The sequence below is a fragment of the Ovis canadensis genome, chromosome 12, assembly GCF_042477335.2.
Source record: "Ovis canadensis isolate MfBH-ARS-UI-01 breed Bighorn chromosome 12, ARS-UI_OviCan_v2, whole genome shotgun sequence".
Classification (NCBI taxonomy): domain Eukaryota; kingdom Metazoa; phylum Chordata; class Mammalia; order Artiodactyla; family Bovidae; genus Ovis; species Ovis canadensis.
This window is the reverse complement of record NC_091256.1, coordinates 71742734-71757698: the sequence shown is the minus strand read 5'-3', so window position 1 is coordinate 71757698 and position 14965 is coordinate 71742734. Positions and strand designations below refer to the sequence as shown.

The 14965-nt window shown below is 45.9% G+C and overlaps 1 protein-coding gene across 1 annotated transcript in view; it reads right to left on the bottom strand.

The window, feature by feature from the left end:
* Positions 1 to 14965, bottom strand: part of LOC138415910 (protein FAM163A) — a 97052-nt gene that overhangs the window by 81151 nt on the left and 936 nt on the right. The window lies entirely within an intron of this gene.

Genomic DNA, 14965 nt, shown 5'->3' with positions numbered 1-14965 from the left:
ATTTTGAAAATGTGATCTGTATCAAAGTCAGCTGTGAGGCTCCTGGAACTGGTGGGAGGATGGATATATAAAGTCCTGTTAATAAATAAACACACAGACATCAAGGCTACTGGCTGTCGTAGTAACGAGACTTTATGCTTTCCTGGTTTCTGTCATCTTCAGGACTGAAAGCACTTAATGAATTAGTCTCGCTTGCAGTCCTCCTGGAGAAAAATACTGCTGTGTCTACAAGGAGCAGTCAGGGTAACCAGCCAGAGGTCAGTCACCCTTGGGAACATTGCCAGCCATGTCCCTAGAGTAGCTTTGTTTGTTGTTTCTTATCATAAAAGTAATAACTGTGTATTAGAAATTTTTAAAATATAATACATAAGTCAAAAGACAAAAGTTAAAATCTCCTGTAACTCTGTTCGCTTGGAGATAAGACCTGTTGACTTTTTCCCGTACTCTCATACTGATATATACCCACATGCTTACTAGAATTATACTGCGTAAAGCCCACTTTATAATTTAGCTACAGATCATATGTATTTTTTCATGTCAAATATGTTTCTATATCATTTTTAAAAAAATTTTGGCCATACCCCGAGGTCGGGACCTTAGTTCTCCGACCAGGTATTGAGCCAGCAGCCCTTGCATCAGAAGGTGGACTCTTAACCACTGGACTACAAGGGAAGTCCCTACGTCATTTTAAGTGGCTGCTTGTTTACCAAGGAAATTTCTGATTAGGAAACATTTCTGTCACATTAGTTATTTTACCTGTGATGATAATCTTGTGCTCTCTTTTTAGGATTCTTTTTGTTGTGAATGAGGGCACATGGTTTGTGGAAGAGACTGGGTTTGGTAAAAGTCACTTGGTGTGGCAGAAGCTGAGTAGGGTGAGGACACCTGGGAGCCACTGTGGGGAACTCTGTGGGACACAGAATATGGGAGGAACTTTGAGAGGTCTTGAGCAGATCTAAACTTTAGAGAGAGTGCTCTGGTAGCAAGCGGGGGATGCACTGGAGGGAGACTAGCTTGGAAGCTGGAGAGCGCACGCCTCCCATCTGCTCCTGTTCTCACCTCGAGACCCAAAGGTTAATTCACGGTCAGGCTCTTGCTGACCCCTGCAGCCTCCTCTCTCTCCTGCCCCTGCCCTGGTTTTTATGCTTCTGCCCTTCCACGCATACTTTGCATCCTCTGGGCTTCCGCTGGGTCGTGCTAGGCCTGGCATGCCTGTTCCCCACCCCACCTCTTCACTTGATTAACTTATTTTTTTGTAAATCAATTTAGTTGTCCCTTCCTCCAGTCCTCCCCTGACTCTTCTCCTCCCCCTAGACTGGATTACCTCCCGCTCCACACTTCCATGCTTTAGAGTCATGGCACCTCCACACTCTGGAATCATATTGTGTGTCTCTACTAGACTTTGGGCTGCCTGGATGAGTGTCTTACTCACTGGGTGTGCAGCAGGTACTCAACAAATGCTACTGAATAAAGGGAAGGTGGTCCCTGCACCAGTACTGCCAACCCTTGGATATGACCAGAATATGTGAGGCACCAGGAACAAGCAAGCCAGATCCCAAATCCATCCACACCTCTCCATCTCCACAGCCCTGATCCAGGCCACCAATTTCTTGCCTGGGATCACTGGCATCATTTCCCAACTGGCTGCCACTCAACGGACAGATAATCTTCAGACATTAACCTGTGCATATCTCTTGCCTACTTAAAACACTGCACAAATATTTGGAGGTACTCTTAGAACACCATGGTTTATAAGGCTCTCATAATCTAGCTTCTGCCTACCTTTCCTCTCTCATCTTGCATCACTTTTCCCTTTGGTCCCTAGGCCCCAGTCAACAAGTCTTTTTTTTTTTTTTCTGTTCTTCAAACAGCAAAAGCCTTTTGTTCAGCCCCTTATTCCTTATGTGACTCGCTCCTTCTCATCCCCCTTCAGTTCAGTTCAGTAGCTCAGTTGTGTCCAACTCTTTGTGATCCCATGGACTGCAGCATGCCAGGCCTCCCTGTCCATCACCAACTCCCGAGTTCACTCAAACTCATGTCCTTTGAGTCAGTGATGCCATCCAACCATCTCATCCTCTGTCATTCCCTTCTCCTCCTGCTTTCAATTTTTCCTGGCATCAGGGTTTTTTTCAAATGAGTCCGTTCTTCTCATCAGGTGGCCAAAGTATTGGAGTTTCAGCTTCAGCATCCATCCTTCCAATGAATATTCAGGACTGATTTCCTTTAGGATGGACTGGTTGGATTTCCTTGCTGTCCCAGGGACTCTCAAGAGTCTTCTCCAAGACCACAGTTCAAAAGAATCAATCCTTAGATGCTCACCTTTCTTTGTGATCCAACTCTCACATCCATACATGACTACTGGAGAAACCATAGCTTTGACTAGACAGACTTTTGTTGGCAAAGTAATGTCTCTGCTTTTTAATATGCTGTCTAGGTTAGTCACAACTTTTCTTCCAAGGAGCAAGCATCTTTTAATTTCATGGCTGCAGTCACCATCTGCAGTAATTTTGGAGCCCCTCCCGCAAAAAGTCCGTTACTGTTTCCACTGTTTCCCCATTTATTTGCCATGAAGTGATGGGACCAGATGCCATGATCTTAGTTTTCTGAATGTTGAGTTTTAAGCCAAATTCTTCACTCTCCTCTTTCACTTTAATCAACAGGCTCTTTAGTTTCTCATCTCCCTTAAGCGTTACTTAACTTCTGCTTAAGCAATACTTCATTAATGAGGCCTGGATTCATATAATCAAACCTAAAGTCTCCTTCCATTCTCTATCATGGTATCTGCTAATATTTTTTTTTCAGAGCATCTTTGTACTTTGTATTTTTCTTTTTGTGATCAATTATTTGATAATAATTTTATCCTTTTATCCTTTCAGTGGGGAAGGAGCGATGTTTTGGCCTCAAGGGGACATTTGGCAACGTCTGTTCATATTTTTGGTTGTCACAATCAGGGGAGAAATTGCTATAAGCATCTAATGGATTGCTGCTAAACATAACAGTGCACAGGAGAGCTGCCCGCAATGAAGAGTTATCAGGCCCACGTCAACTGTGATGAGACTGAGAAACAGCAGTCTAGACCACAAGCCAAGTGTTTCTCACTTGGTGTAGACAAGGGGCCTCGCCTGCCTTGTTCACCACTGCATCTCAGCACCTGGCCCAGTGCCTGATACACCATAAGCCTCAATCCAGAAAAACAACGGGATTGACCCATGATGGCCAGTCAGTACTGGTGTCCAGAGCAGCCCTGGGCTTGGAAGAGGAGTTGCTGCTGTGCCAACATTACCCCTTTGGTTGCTGGACTGTGGGGAAATCTGGGAGTCTTAAGGGAGGGGCTAGAGCAGCCCCAGAGGTGGGGGACTCAAGGAATTCCAGAAAGGAATAGGAAAAGTATTTAAAAAGGAAAATATAGGAAATGAAAGTATATAAAAACTATAATGACCTGCATGGCCCTATCAATAAATGCCTGCTAAAAGGCAGGGTGATGGGTGGACAAAAGGCCAGGAACACTGGTGAAGTTAGTGAGCCGAAGAAAGGAAAGAGCCTAGAAAAACTATTTACAGCGTCTGCATAGTCATACAGTCCTGTAGCCTCACACTTACTCAAACTCACCTAGTGAGAGGAGGCATGGGGAGTGGCTAACTCATGAGCAGACATGAAGGTGGGGTTAAGGAGAGTGTTAGCCTTTTTTTTTTTCCTGTTGTTTTTCTCTTAAACCATTCAAAGAGTTATATCTGTTTCAGAGAAACTGCAACCTTTTGTCCTCAAATAGTTTAGTAAAATGTGCTGTGTGTGTTCAGTTGCTCAGCTGTATCTGACTTTGTGAATCCAGGGACCATAGCCCATTAGGCTCCTCTGTCCATGGAATTCTCCAGGCAAGAAACTGGAGTGAGTTGCCATGCCCTCCTCCAGGCAATCTTCCTGACCCAGGGATCAAACCCACGTCTCTTACACCTCCTGCATCGGCAGGTGGGTTCTTTACCACTGGTGCCACCTGGGAAGCGCTTTTAGTAAAATGCCTTTATTTATTTATTTTGGCTGCGATGGGTGTTTGTTGCTGCAGTGAGCTTGCTCTAGTTGCGGCAGGCGGGGGGTTCTCATTGCAGAGGCTCTTCTTGTTGCTGAGCTTGGGCTCTAGAGTGCAGGCTTTAGAAGTTGTGGCTCAGGGGCTTAGGTGCTCTGTGGCATGTGGGACCTTCCCAGACCAGGGATCAAGTCCATGTCCCCTGCACTGGCAGGTGGATTTTTAACCACTGGACCACCAGGCAAGTCTATAAAATATCTTCTTTTAGATTCAAAAAGATCCGGAAAATACAGTTATTATTTGTCTGTCAGGAGGGAAATATTTGGGAAGATGACCTGGATTAAGGAAAGCTCTGACATCCAGATAAGCGTTCTTTCTCAAGGCGAAGCAGCATGTGCTCTGATCCAGGCTTTGTTAATAGAGACAGAAAGAAAGAAAATACTACAAGAAGCATTCTCAACCAACCTACCTTTTCCCACATGACCTTTCAATTAACAAGGCATCAAGAGTCCAGTAACAATGTCAACATCTGTGGACCCATATCCCTTGGTGCTCAGAGACTCTCTTGCGGCATGACAGTATGACCTTAAAGCTATATACCTGGCCTGAATGCTCTTTGAGTTTCAGACTCGCACTGCCAAGTGGCTCCTAGACTCTGTATGCTTAGCTGTTCCACAGGAATCTCTGATTCGAATGTTCCAAAACAGGCCTTATGTTTTTACCTGCTCTTCTCTGCAAAGTGTTTCCCTCTTGCATTTCTCCTCCTAATTAATGGTACCACCATCTGACTGGACCTCCCTGGTGGCTCAGATGGTAAAGAATCTGCCTGCAATACAGGAGACCTGGGTTCAACCCCTGGGTCAGGAAGATCCCCTGGAGGAGGGCAAGGCAACCCACTCCAGTATTCTTGCCTGGAGAATCCCATGGACAGAGGAGCCTGGAGGGCTATGACTAAGGGGACACAGCTGAGCAATTAAGCACATATGCACCATCTACCCAGTCCCCATGCCCAGTAACTTGTAAGTCATCCCAATCTCTTCCCTCACATCTGATCAATCACCAAATCTTATCCATTTTTGCCTTAACTGTTTCTAAAGTATGTGCCTTCTTCATCTTTTTATTACCATTGTCTTCATTGGCTCCTCCTGGTTTTTTTTTTTTTTAATTTTTTTATCGAAGGATAATTGCTTTACAGAATTTTGTTATTTTCTGTCAAACCTCAACATGAATCAGCCATAGGTGACATATATCCCCTCCCTTTTGAACCTCCCTCCCTTTTCCGTTTTTGGGTCCTCGTGTTTTTAGGCTGTCCTGCGTGGCTTGTGGAATCTCAGTTCCCTAAGCAAGGACTGAACCTGGGCCACAGCAGTGAAAGCATGGAATCCGAACCATGAGGCTACCAGGGAACTCACAAAACATCTATTCTTGATACCTGCTCAGAACTTGCCATTTCATCAATATAGACAAATGAGACCCACATCTGTCTCCACCTAAATAAGCCTACAAACTCTCCATTTCCAAATCAGAAGTCTTCATCTCCCCTCCGAAGACTTCCTCTATTGAATTTCCTATCTTTGTGAATGGCACTACCACTCCTCAAGCCTCCTCCCTCATCCAAAACTTGGAAGATTTTTTCCAGATTCCTTGTTTTTGTTTGAAGCGAAGTCACTCAGTCATGTCTGACTCTTTGCTTCCCCATCGACTGTAGCCCGCTATGTAGGCTCCTCTGTGCATGGGATTTCCCAGGCAAGAATACTGGAGTGGGTTGCCATTTCCTTCTCCAGGGGATCTTCCCAACCCAGGGACTGAACCCAGGTCTCCGGCATTGCAGGCAGATGCTTTACCATCTGAGCCACCAGCTCTTGACTAGATGGCTCAATGCCCGTACCTCCTTTCCTGACTGTCTGGACACAGCCTCTCACTATTGTTCCTACTACTCCGGGTGTACCAGTCTGACTTTTCTAATTAGAGGGATTCTTGAGGGCATGGACCATGTCTGGCAGTTTTCTGAATCCTCCAATGTGCCCAGCACAGCCTAGGTACAGAGTGGATGCTCAACAAAGAAGTAGTGGGCAATGAAACCCATCTGCCAAGAGAAGGCAGGCGTTGAACAGCCAGCACCTTGAGATGAGGGAGGCAGTTTGCCCAACTCCTTTGCCCCCGTGGGAGGACAAGACCTCAGCAAAGAGACTGGAAATGTTCTTTGAGGGGCTGGGAAAGGGACTCCACCAAGGATAACATCTTGGCTTGTGAAGTCATCGTGGCCACTCAGCTGATTTCTGAGATCTTGAATCTGTGGGTGCCCATCTGTAGTGTTGCATGGTATCCTCCAGCAGTGGCCTGGCGCCTTGGAAACATGTCCTGTTTTATGATGGCTGCCTCATCTTGGACACAAGCAAAAGTTAAAATCTTCCATGAGTCGATTCTGCTCTCCAGAAGTACAGTCTAGAGTGTTTGATTTCCATTATCTTGCAAAAACCCCTTATTCCTTTGAGATCTCTATGCTATTTGACTATTCTTCACTCTATTTCCTGCCCCATCACTGATGCTCCCTCACTCACTGAGGACTTTAGCAACTGTCTCCTCATCATCTAAGCTTCTGCCATCATCCCAGAAAGTTTCAGCATGTACGAAGATGACCTCTCTAACAGCCTAGCCTCAAATTTCCATGACTTCCTTAATGCCAATGGCTCTTAATTTCTTTTTACTTATCCACTAAGGTGACCGTACCTCAGACCCGTGTCACTGAAACTCATTCTCTGGTCAGCCCTCACCTAGACTATCACTACTGTCTCCTGAGCAATCACTCTGCCTCTATCAAAAATCAACAGTGGCTACACATCTCCTACTGGGGCAAGTCAAGGCCCTTAGCCCAGGAGGCAGCATGCCAGGCTCCATCCAGTCTCTCAACTCATCTTCATAATCCAACATTTCCTTTTCTGACAGTACTGGATTATATGCAGTTTCCAGTCCCTCCTGCCATCTCTTGAGACTCCTGGGCCTCCCTCTGCCTACAAGGCCTCTTTCCTTGTCTGCAAAGATGTTTCCTTCTTGTCTGCAAAGATTTTCATCTTCACGTTCTAGCTCAAACACTACCTGTTCTGGAAAGGCTTCCCTGCCTTGTCTGGGCACAGCTATGTGCCTTCTCCAGTTGATGACTATTTCATACTAAAACCAATTACCGTGCTAGCCACGGTTCAGCACTGTGCTAGCCACTGACAATGAGGATAAAAGTTAAAAGAGTAGCTTGCATTTACTGATCACTTTCTATGTGCCAAGCACAACTCTATGGAGGAGGCATCATGGTTATTATCCTCATCTTACAGGTGAGAAAACAGGCTCAAGGTCACACAGTTATTAAGTGCTTCGATGTGATCCTCTTTACAGTCATCACCCTTTCTCTCTTCACTGTCCTCATCACGCCCATTCTAAAAGAATGCCCTTCTCCCGTCTCCCCTCTATCCATTCTTTCTTCTCATTATCGATGGCAACATCCTCATCTTGCCACCAGCACTTACAAGCATTCTAACACCCACTCTTATCCTACCCTCCCCCTCTCTACCTCCAAGACTGGTCCCTCTCCATCCTAAGGCCAGTCCCTCCCCCTGCACATTCAGTGCTGTCCTCTCATCTTCCTGGGAACCTCACATTATGAATTATCCTTCCTGTAACGTCTAACTTCTCCATTCAACTGAACCCTTTCCATTGGCATTTAAACGTGCTCAACTGCCTCCTCCTAAAACGATGAAACTACCCTCTCTCTCCATCACAACCAAACATCTGGAAAGACATTTATATAAGCTGTGTCCATTTCCTCACTTTCCACTTTTTCCTCCATCAACTACAATCTGACTTTTGTTTATTATATCACTGAAGTTCTTGCTTAAAATCACTTACGATCTCCATGTTTCTAGAGCCAATGGGCCTTTATTGGTGCTCATGTTAACTCACTTCCCAGCAGCACCTCTGCTTTCTCTTTTCTTCAGGAAACACTCTGCGGGCTTTCATGAAGTTTTCACCTCCTGGTTTTCATCCTGTCTCTCTGGATCATCCTTCTCTGTTTACTTTTCAGAATCATTCTGCTCTACTTGAAGTCAGTCCCAGGCCTTCTCTTCTGAGCCCACCTTCAGTCCCTAGGCAGCCTCATCCATGCCATGGTTTCTATGACCCCCAGATGTTGATGACTTACAAGAGGCATATTTCCTGCCCAGACTTCTCAAACCTCCTGCTTGAGATGATTCAAAGGCTTCTCAAGTACAGCAGGGTTGAGGTTGAGCTCATGATGTTTGCCCTGAAGTCTTGTCCTCCCCCACTACATCCTGTCTCAGGAAATGGTACCACCATCCACCACACAAAACTGGGAGCCTAGGACTTATCCACAATAATATCCTCTCAACGCTCACATCCAAACCACCACTTCCCATTCCTTTCACTCTCTAGACTTCTCAAACCTGCCTACTTCTCTCCATGTCTACTACATCCATCCCAGTCTAAACAACTGTCATCTTTCACCTGGACGACTTCACGAGTCTCCTGATTGATCTCCCTGGATATACTCTTGACCACTTCAGACAGACAGTCCACAGTATGCAACCAGTGAGATCTCTTTGAAATGGAAATTCTGACTATGTTGCCCTCCTGCTTCAGCGACTACCACTGCTTTAGAAACAACATCAAATCCTTGCCTGTGGCCAATCAGACTCTGCATGTTCAAACCCCTTTCTGCCTCTCCTGATCATCTCATGTGCTTGTCCCTCTCTCTCTCTCTGCACCCCAACCCACTGGCCTTTGGCATCTTAACATACCATGTTCCCTGTAGCCACAGCCTTTCTCCATTTCTAGAATACTCTCTCCCAGTTCCCAAAGTCCCCTCACATCCTTAACTCTTGCTCACTCTTCAGGCTTCAGCTCAATCAGCATTCCCTCAGGAGGACTTCCCAGGTCCTCCTTGAGTGGCCTCAGACCATCCATGAAACTCTCTTATAATGTACCATGTGCCTCTAGTGATGGTGGTTTAGTTGCTAAGTTGTATCTGACTCTTGCAACCCATGGATTATAGCCTGTCAGGCTCCTCTGCCAATGGGATTTCCCAGGCAAGAATACTGGAGTGAGTTGCTATTTCCTCCTCCAGGGGATCTTTCTGAACCAGGGATTGAACTCAGGTCTCTTGCATTGCAGGTGGATTCTTTACCGACTGAGCCACCAGGGAGCTCACCATGTGCCTCTACTTTATAGCTTTTATCACTGTGTCACTTTATATTGCCCTTGTGACAAATCTGTTTCCTCCCAATGACTTCAAGCTCCATGGGGGCTGGGGCTTTGACTGTTTTGGTTTTTGTCCCTGCTCAACATGGCATCTGGTCCCATCACTTCATGGCAAATAGATGGGGAAACAGTGACAGAACTTTCTGGGAGGGGGGGGCTCCAAAATCACTGCAGATGTTGATTGTAGCCATGAAATTAAAAGACGCTTGCTCCTTGGAAGAAAAGTTATGACCAACCTAGACAGCATATTAAAAAGCAGAGACATTACTTTGCCAACAAAGGTCCATCTAGTCAAAGCTATGGTTTTTCCAGTAGTCATGTATGGATGTGAGAGTTGGACTCTAAAGGAAGCTGAGCGCTGAAGAATTGATGCTTTTGAACTGTGGTGTTGGAAAAGACTCTTGAGAGTCCCTTGGACTGCAAGGAGATCCAGCCAGTCAATCCTAAGGAAATCAGTCCTGAATATTCATTGGAATATTCATGTTGAAGGTGGAATTCCAATATTTTGGCCACATGATGTGAAGAACTGACTCATTAGAAAAGACGCTGATGCTGGGAAAGATTGAAGGCAGGAGGAGAAGGGGACAACAGAGGATGAGATGGTTGGATGGCATCACCAACTCAATGGACATGAGTTTGAGCAAACTCTGAGAGTTGGTGATGGACAGGGAAGCCTGCTGTGCTGCAGTCCATGGGCCTGCAAAAAGTCGGACACGACTGAGCGACTGAACTGAACATGGTATCCCCTGTGACATTCAATAAATACTTGTTAACATCTCGAAAATGTGATCCTCACTTTTCAACTCAACTCTAACTAGCTTCTCGCAGTGTCACTTCTCTGAAATTGCCCTTGTTAAAGTCATCCACAACCTTCGACCTGCCAAAACCACGCTCCCGTGGAGGCCTGATGTTCCACCAGCTGGACTGAGGGTTTCCTGCACTAAAATAGAAACCTGGCAGTCATTCCTCAGTTCTTAGGGAGCAAAAATGAGCTGACAGAATATTCTCAATTTAAAGTTTTTGTTTCAGAAAGTTTTCTTAAAATGTGACACCTACAAGTCTATGCCTGTGATAGAGTTTGGCATAGGATGCTCTCGGATTTAGTTCAAAATTATACATTCAGCCATTTTACTATATAAATATTTCATGGGGTTCTTTAAAGAGCACCATGATTCCCATGGGTTTTACTACCTGAACAAGTATTTGAGACCCACTGAAAGTTTTTAGCTTTCTGATTTGTTCTCTTGGAGGTATCTCATGCAATTTATTAGGTTGGTTATTCATTTTAGCAACTAGCCTCTCCCATTGCCCTTCGTCCCTATTTTTATATTTATCACCTCTTCCTATGATCTCCTCCATGTACTGCAAGTTCCTGGGAGGGTACAGGGACCATGGCTTTTCCTTTTCTTTCCCCCTTTCTTTTTCTCTCTCGCTCCCTCCTTACCTTCCCCCCTGCCTCTCTGTTTCTCTCTCCCCCATTCCTACCCCTCCCCAGTGATCCCAGCATGTGGCCCAGGCCCATGATCATGTTTGTTGAATGAAGGAATAAATGGATGACTGAATAAACGAATAAACAAAATAGTGAGACAGAACCTACATCCTTGGAGAAAAATTCAAGCTGCTTCTTTTTGAAGTGGAATGGGAATCAGAGGTGAGCCCTAGCCAGTGAGCTGCATGGGAGAAGAAAGGTTTGCAGTGAGCAAGGCTCTCAGCTCTCAGGCTGTTTTTTGTGGTTTTTTTTTTTTTTTTTTTCCAAACAGCAGACAGACTCCCAGCACAGATCTAGGGCTCAGGGGCCACTCTGCTCATCTCCCTCCTTGACTGCAGTCCCCGGGCCTCCCAAGCACATCCTCACAGCCCTCCACACCACTGGTATCTGGACTAAAGCAGAGACAACCCCTCCTCCCTCCATCCCCAGGGAACACCGCACTTACAGTCCACTCAGCCCAGCCCTAATGCACACACAGACAGAAACAAGAAAGATGAAAATCCAAACCAAGAGCGCTGACTGCTTTGTCCCTGAACCCTGCTTTATACAAACCTATCCAGCCTGCACAGATTCCAGCTCATCCATCAAAGCATGGAATGCTCAGCCACATGCTGTTATAACCCAAACTGAGTCTGCAAGCGCCTCTGAGATGCCGCTATGTGTGTTGCAGGTTCCCGTGCAGAGATCGGAAAAGCCATTGAAAGGAGAGCATAAAGTTGTCGTTGCTTGATGGCAAAGGGTTTTCACGTGTACCTGATCAAGAGGTTAAATGAGATAATAATAGGCAGAGCGCTCAGCAGGGTAACTGAACAGAGAGAGCTCCCAATGAAAGCTTCCCACCTAATAGTGCAGAAGGGCCTCTTCTCATGTGATTAGAAGCCAGTCTTTCTTCCACTGCTTCTGCTATTCAACACCCTGTCCTACCTGAAGGAGGGAAGTCAGTGCCTAATACGTGCCCCCAACCACCTTCGTGCATCTAATGGCTTCCAGGCTGCATGGGGGGAAAACTGAACTGCGCATCTGTGCAGATGGGGAGCACCCAAAGGGGCTTCTGGGGACATACTGATTGATGCACAGACAATGGCATCAATATCCTTCCTTCCTCTTCTGGGTCTATAATGCATTCCTAGATCCCAGAACAATTTTCAAAACTTTTCTTTCAAGTGTATCTCCCTTCCTCTCCTTTCTGAGGTCCAAATGCAACACCAGAAACAGACCTCTTCTGCCCTTTCTGAAGTCCAACCACAGTGTTCCTCCCCTCCCTTGTTTAATGCTATCTAGGTGCTGATACTTTATCCTGTATAGAGGAACAATAGGGCAGTACTATCCTGAGAGCTCTCCCAGGTGGTTCGGTGGTAAATAATCCACCTGCCAATGCAGGAGATGTGGGTTCGATCCCTGGATCAGGAAGATCCCCTAGAGGAGGAAATGGCAACTCACTCCAGTATTTTTGCCTGGGAAATCCCATGGACAGAGGAGGCTGGTGAGCTACAGTCTATGGAGTCCCAAAGAGTTGGACACAACTTAGCGACTAAACAACAACAAATATGGCAGTAAAAAGGATAGTTGGTATTTCTTCGTGTTGTTTTCAAGGCTGGAGATATCCTATCTCCCGTACCCAGTTCAGAGAGGTTAAAACACCTCTCATCCCAACTTTCCAAGCAAAACTTGCCTGAAGTCAAAGGAATTTTAGATGGCCCAGAGCCCATGGGCCCTGTGCGGTCTCACAGTACTTTTGCTTTTATCCCAAAGGGAACCAAGCAACCCTAAGGGGACTATTGCCCCACACTGTTCAGCTTGAGGGACTATGGCAGACACAGGGCAAGGAAAGAGGTTTTTATTAAGAATAGCTGATGCATTCACATGATTCAAAAGTAAAAATGTATAAGAGAGTTTACAGGGCCACTCTCCCTGGAGGCAACAGATATTATTAGCTTTTGTGTATATGGTTATGCAAACACAAGCAAATTTCTTGAACTGCTTCTTCTTCCTTCTCTTTTATAGTGTGAACAGTAGCATATTATACACACCCTATGCGTGTCTTCCACTTAGCCCCTATCTTGAAAACAAACTGTCCTATATCAGTTATATATTAATAGTAAGCTTCCTAAATCTTTCATTTTTTTAATGGATGAACAGAACAGTATTCCACTATCTGGAAGTACCACAAGTCCCCCTTTAATGAGCATGTAGGTTGTTCTTTCATTGTTCAAACAATACTGTAATGGATACATGTCTATGTGGCCACATGCAAGAACAAGGGCAAATTAGATTCCTAAGATTGGAATCACTGAGTCAGAGGGCATGGGCATTACTAATATTGATAAATGCATCTAAAATGCTCTCCAAAGGAGTACTACCAGTTTACTCTTTGACCAGCAATGTATGAAACTGCCTGTTTTCTCAGAACCTCATCAGCAGTTTATCCATCTTTTTGATGTTTGCTAACTGAACGGTAAATAAATGTCATCGCAGTTTACCCTTTACATACTAAAGAAATTAATCTGTTTTGTATGAGTTAAATGCCTGAGTCCTAGAGGGAGAAAACAGCATCCAGTTTTACCAGGACGGCATGTCCTCTGAAGTCTAATGGGGTCACAAACATCCCTTGGACCTACAAATAACAGTCTTTATTCACAACGTTCTGTATTTTCAGCTCCCACATGTGTGTCTGTTCTTAGGGGGAGGACAGTTGCCCTGTGGAAGGAGCAGAGACAGAATCAGACAGACCTGGGTTCCAGGCACAGCTTTGCCACTGATGAGCTTTACGATCTTAGCAAATTGCTTAACCTTTCCTAAATATGAAATTTCATATTTCCATGAAATATGGGGATCATAATACTGATCTTTTGCAAAGCCTTATCTCTGATACACAGAAGGTAGTTAGCAAACAGCAGCAGGCTTCATTAGCGTTAATAACCATCAGGCTAGATTCTAAACCTCAGGGCACTTTTCACAATTGACAGGGCCTGAACTGTCCAGCTGGGGGAAAAGGCTCTTTTGTTAAATGGCCACCCAGAGGATTCCCAACTCCTCCTATAAGTCACCCCAGGCTCCTTCCAAAGTTAGCAGGAGAGCTCACTAAAATCCCCTGCAGGGCCTCTGGGTGAGGGGTGGGCTGTTTCTGTACCAGGCTCCTCTGCTGCCAGATGACGTCTGTATTCAGGCTGAGGGCTCTCTGGTCTAGGCAGAGCTCATTTCCAATTACAGATGGGCAAGTCAGAGACAAAACAGAGATCCTTGAGCAAAACACGAAGGACTTGCTCTCATCAGCAGCACAGCCCCAGCTTAGCTTCCCCAAGCACTATTTTTGATGTGGTCAATTACATGCAGATTTCTAGCTTTGGCAGGAACCTCAGTGATGTTCACAGCTGGGCTTCTATGCATATAATCCCCCTTCCTCCCAAAGAGCTTGAGACTTTTCCCATTCACACTAGGTCCTGTCTCATTTCATTACCCCCCACTCCTAGGACGGCAGGAATTATGACAGTGAGGGAGCTGTGAGGAGGACCATGCTTCTGATGTCTAATGCCCCGGCTGAACCTCAGGAAACCACATGAGTGCCGACCTGACCCTATATGTCTGTATTCTGTTAGCTTAGATCTCCTGCGTGGGAGCTGGACCCTTCTGGGAGACGCCTGAGAAATTACAACTGCTTTCAGAGAATGTTCCTTTGCTCTTTCCTCCCTCTAGGTCCACCTCTGTCAGTCTGAAGGAAAGGGGCAAGATTCAAATGTGATTTCAAGTATTTCATTAGCACAGAAATAAAGCGGCCTTCCGCACCCCCCACCCCCGCCCAAGACTCCAGATCCCAGCGGATCGCCCGCAAAGTGAACTTGCTGAATCTGGAGTCCAACATCGTTTCTCTCTCCCACGGTATAAAACGTGGGTCTCGCTCAGACCCACGGGAGGTGGTGGTGGTGGCGGAGACGTGGCAGAGCACAGAGATCAGACTGTGTAGACCGCGACCCGTGTCAGTTACACTGCAGCCTCCTTAGGGTCGCAGAGGAGTCCTGCTAGTGGAAACCACCCTCCCTGCAGCCCAGATCCTCCAGGTCCGCAGCTCGGCGGACTGGAAAGGGCGAGAAAAAGTGCCTCAACTGATTGCGGGGGGCCCCAGAGGAAAGTAGCTGGGGCCACATTAAAATAGTTGGAGCAAACTTGCAGGGCCCCAGAGAAAATTGATGCCC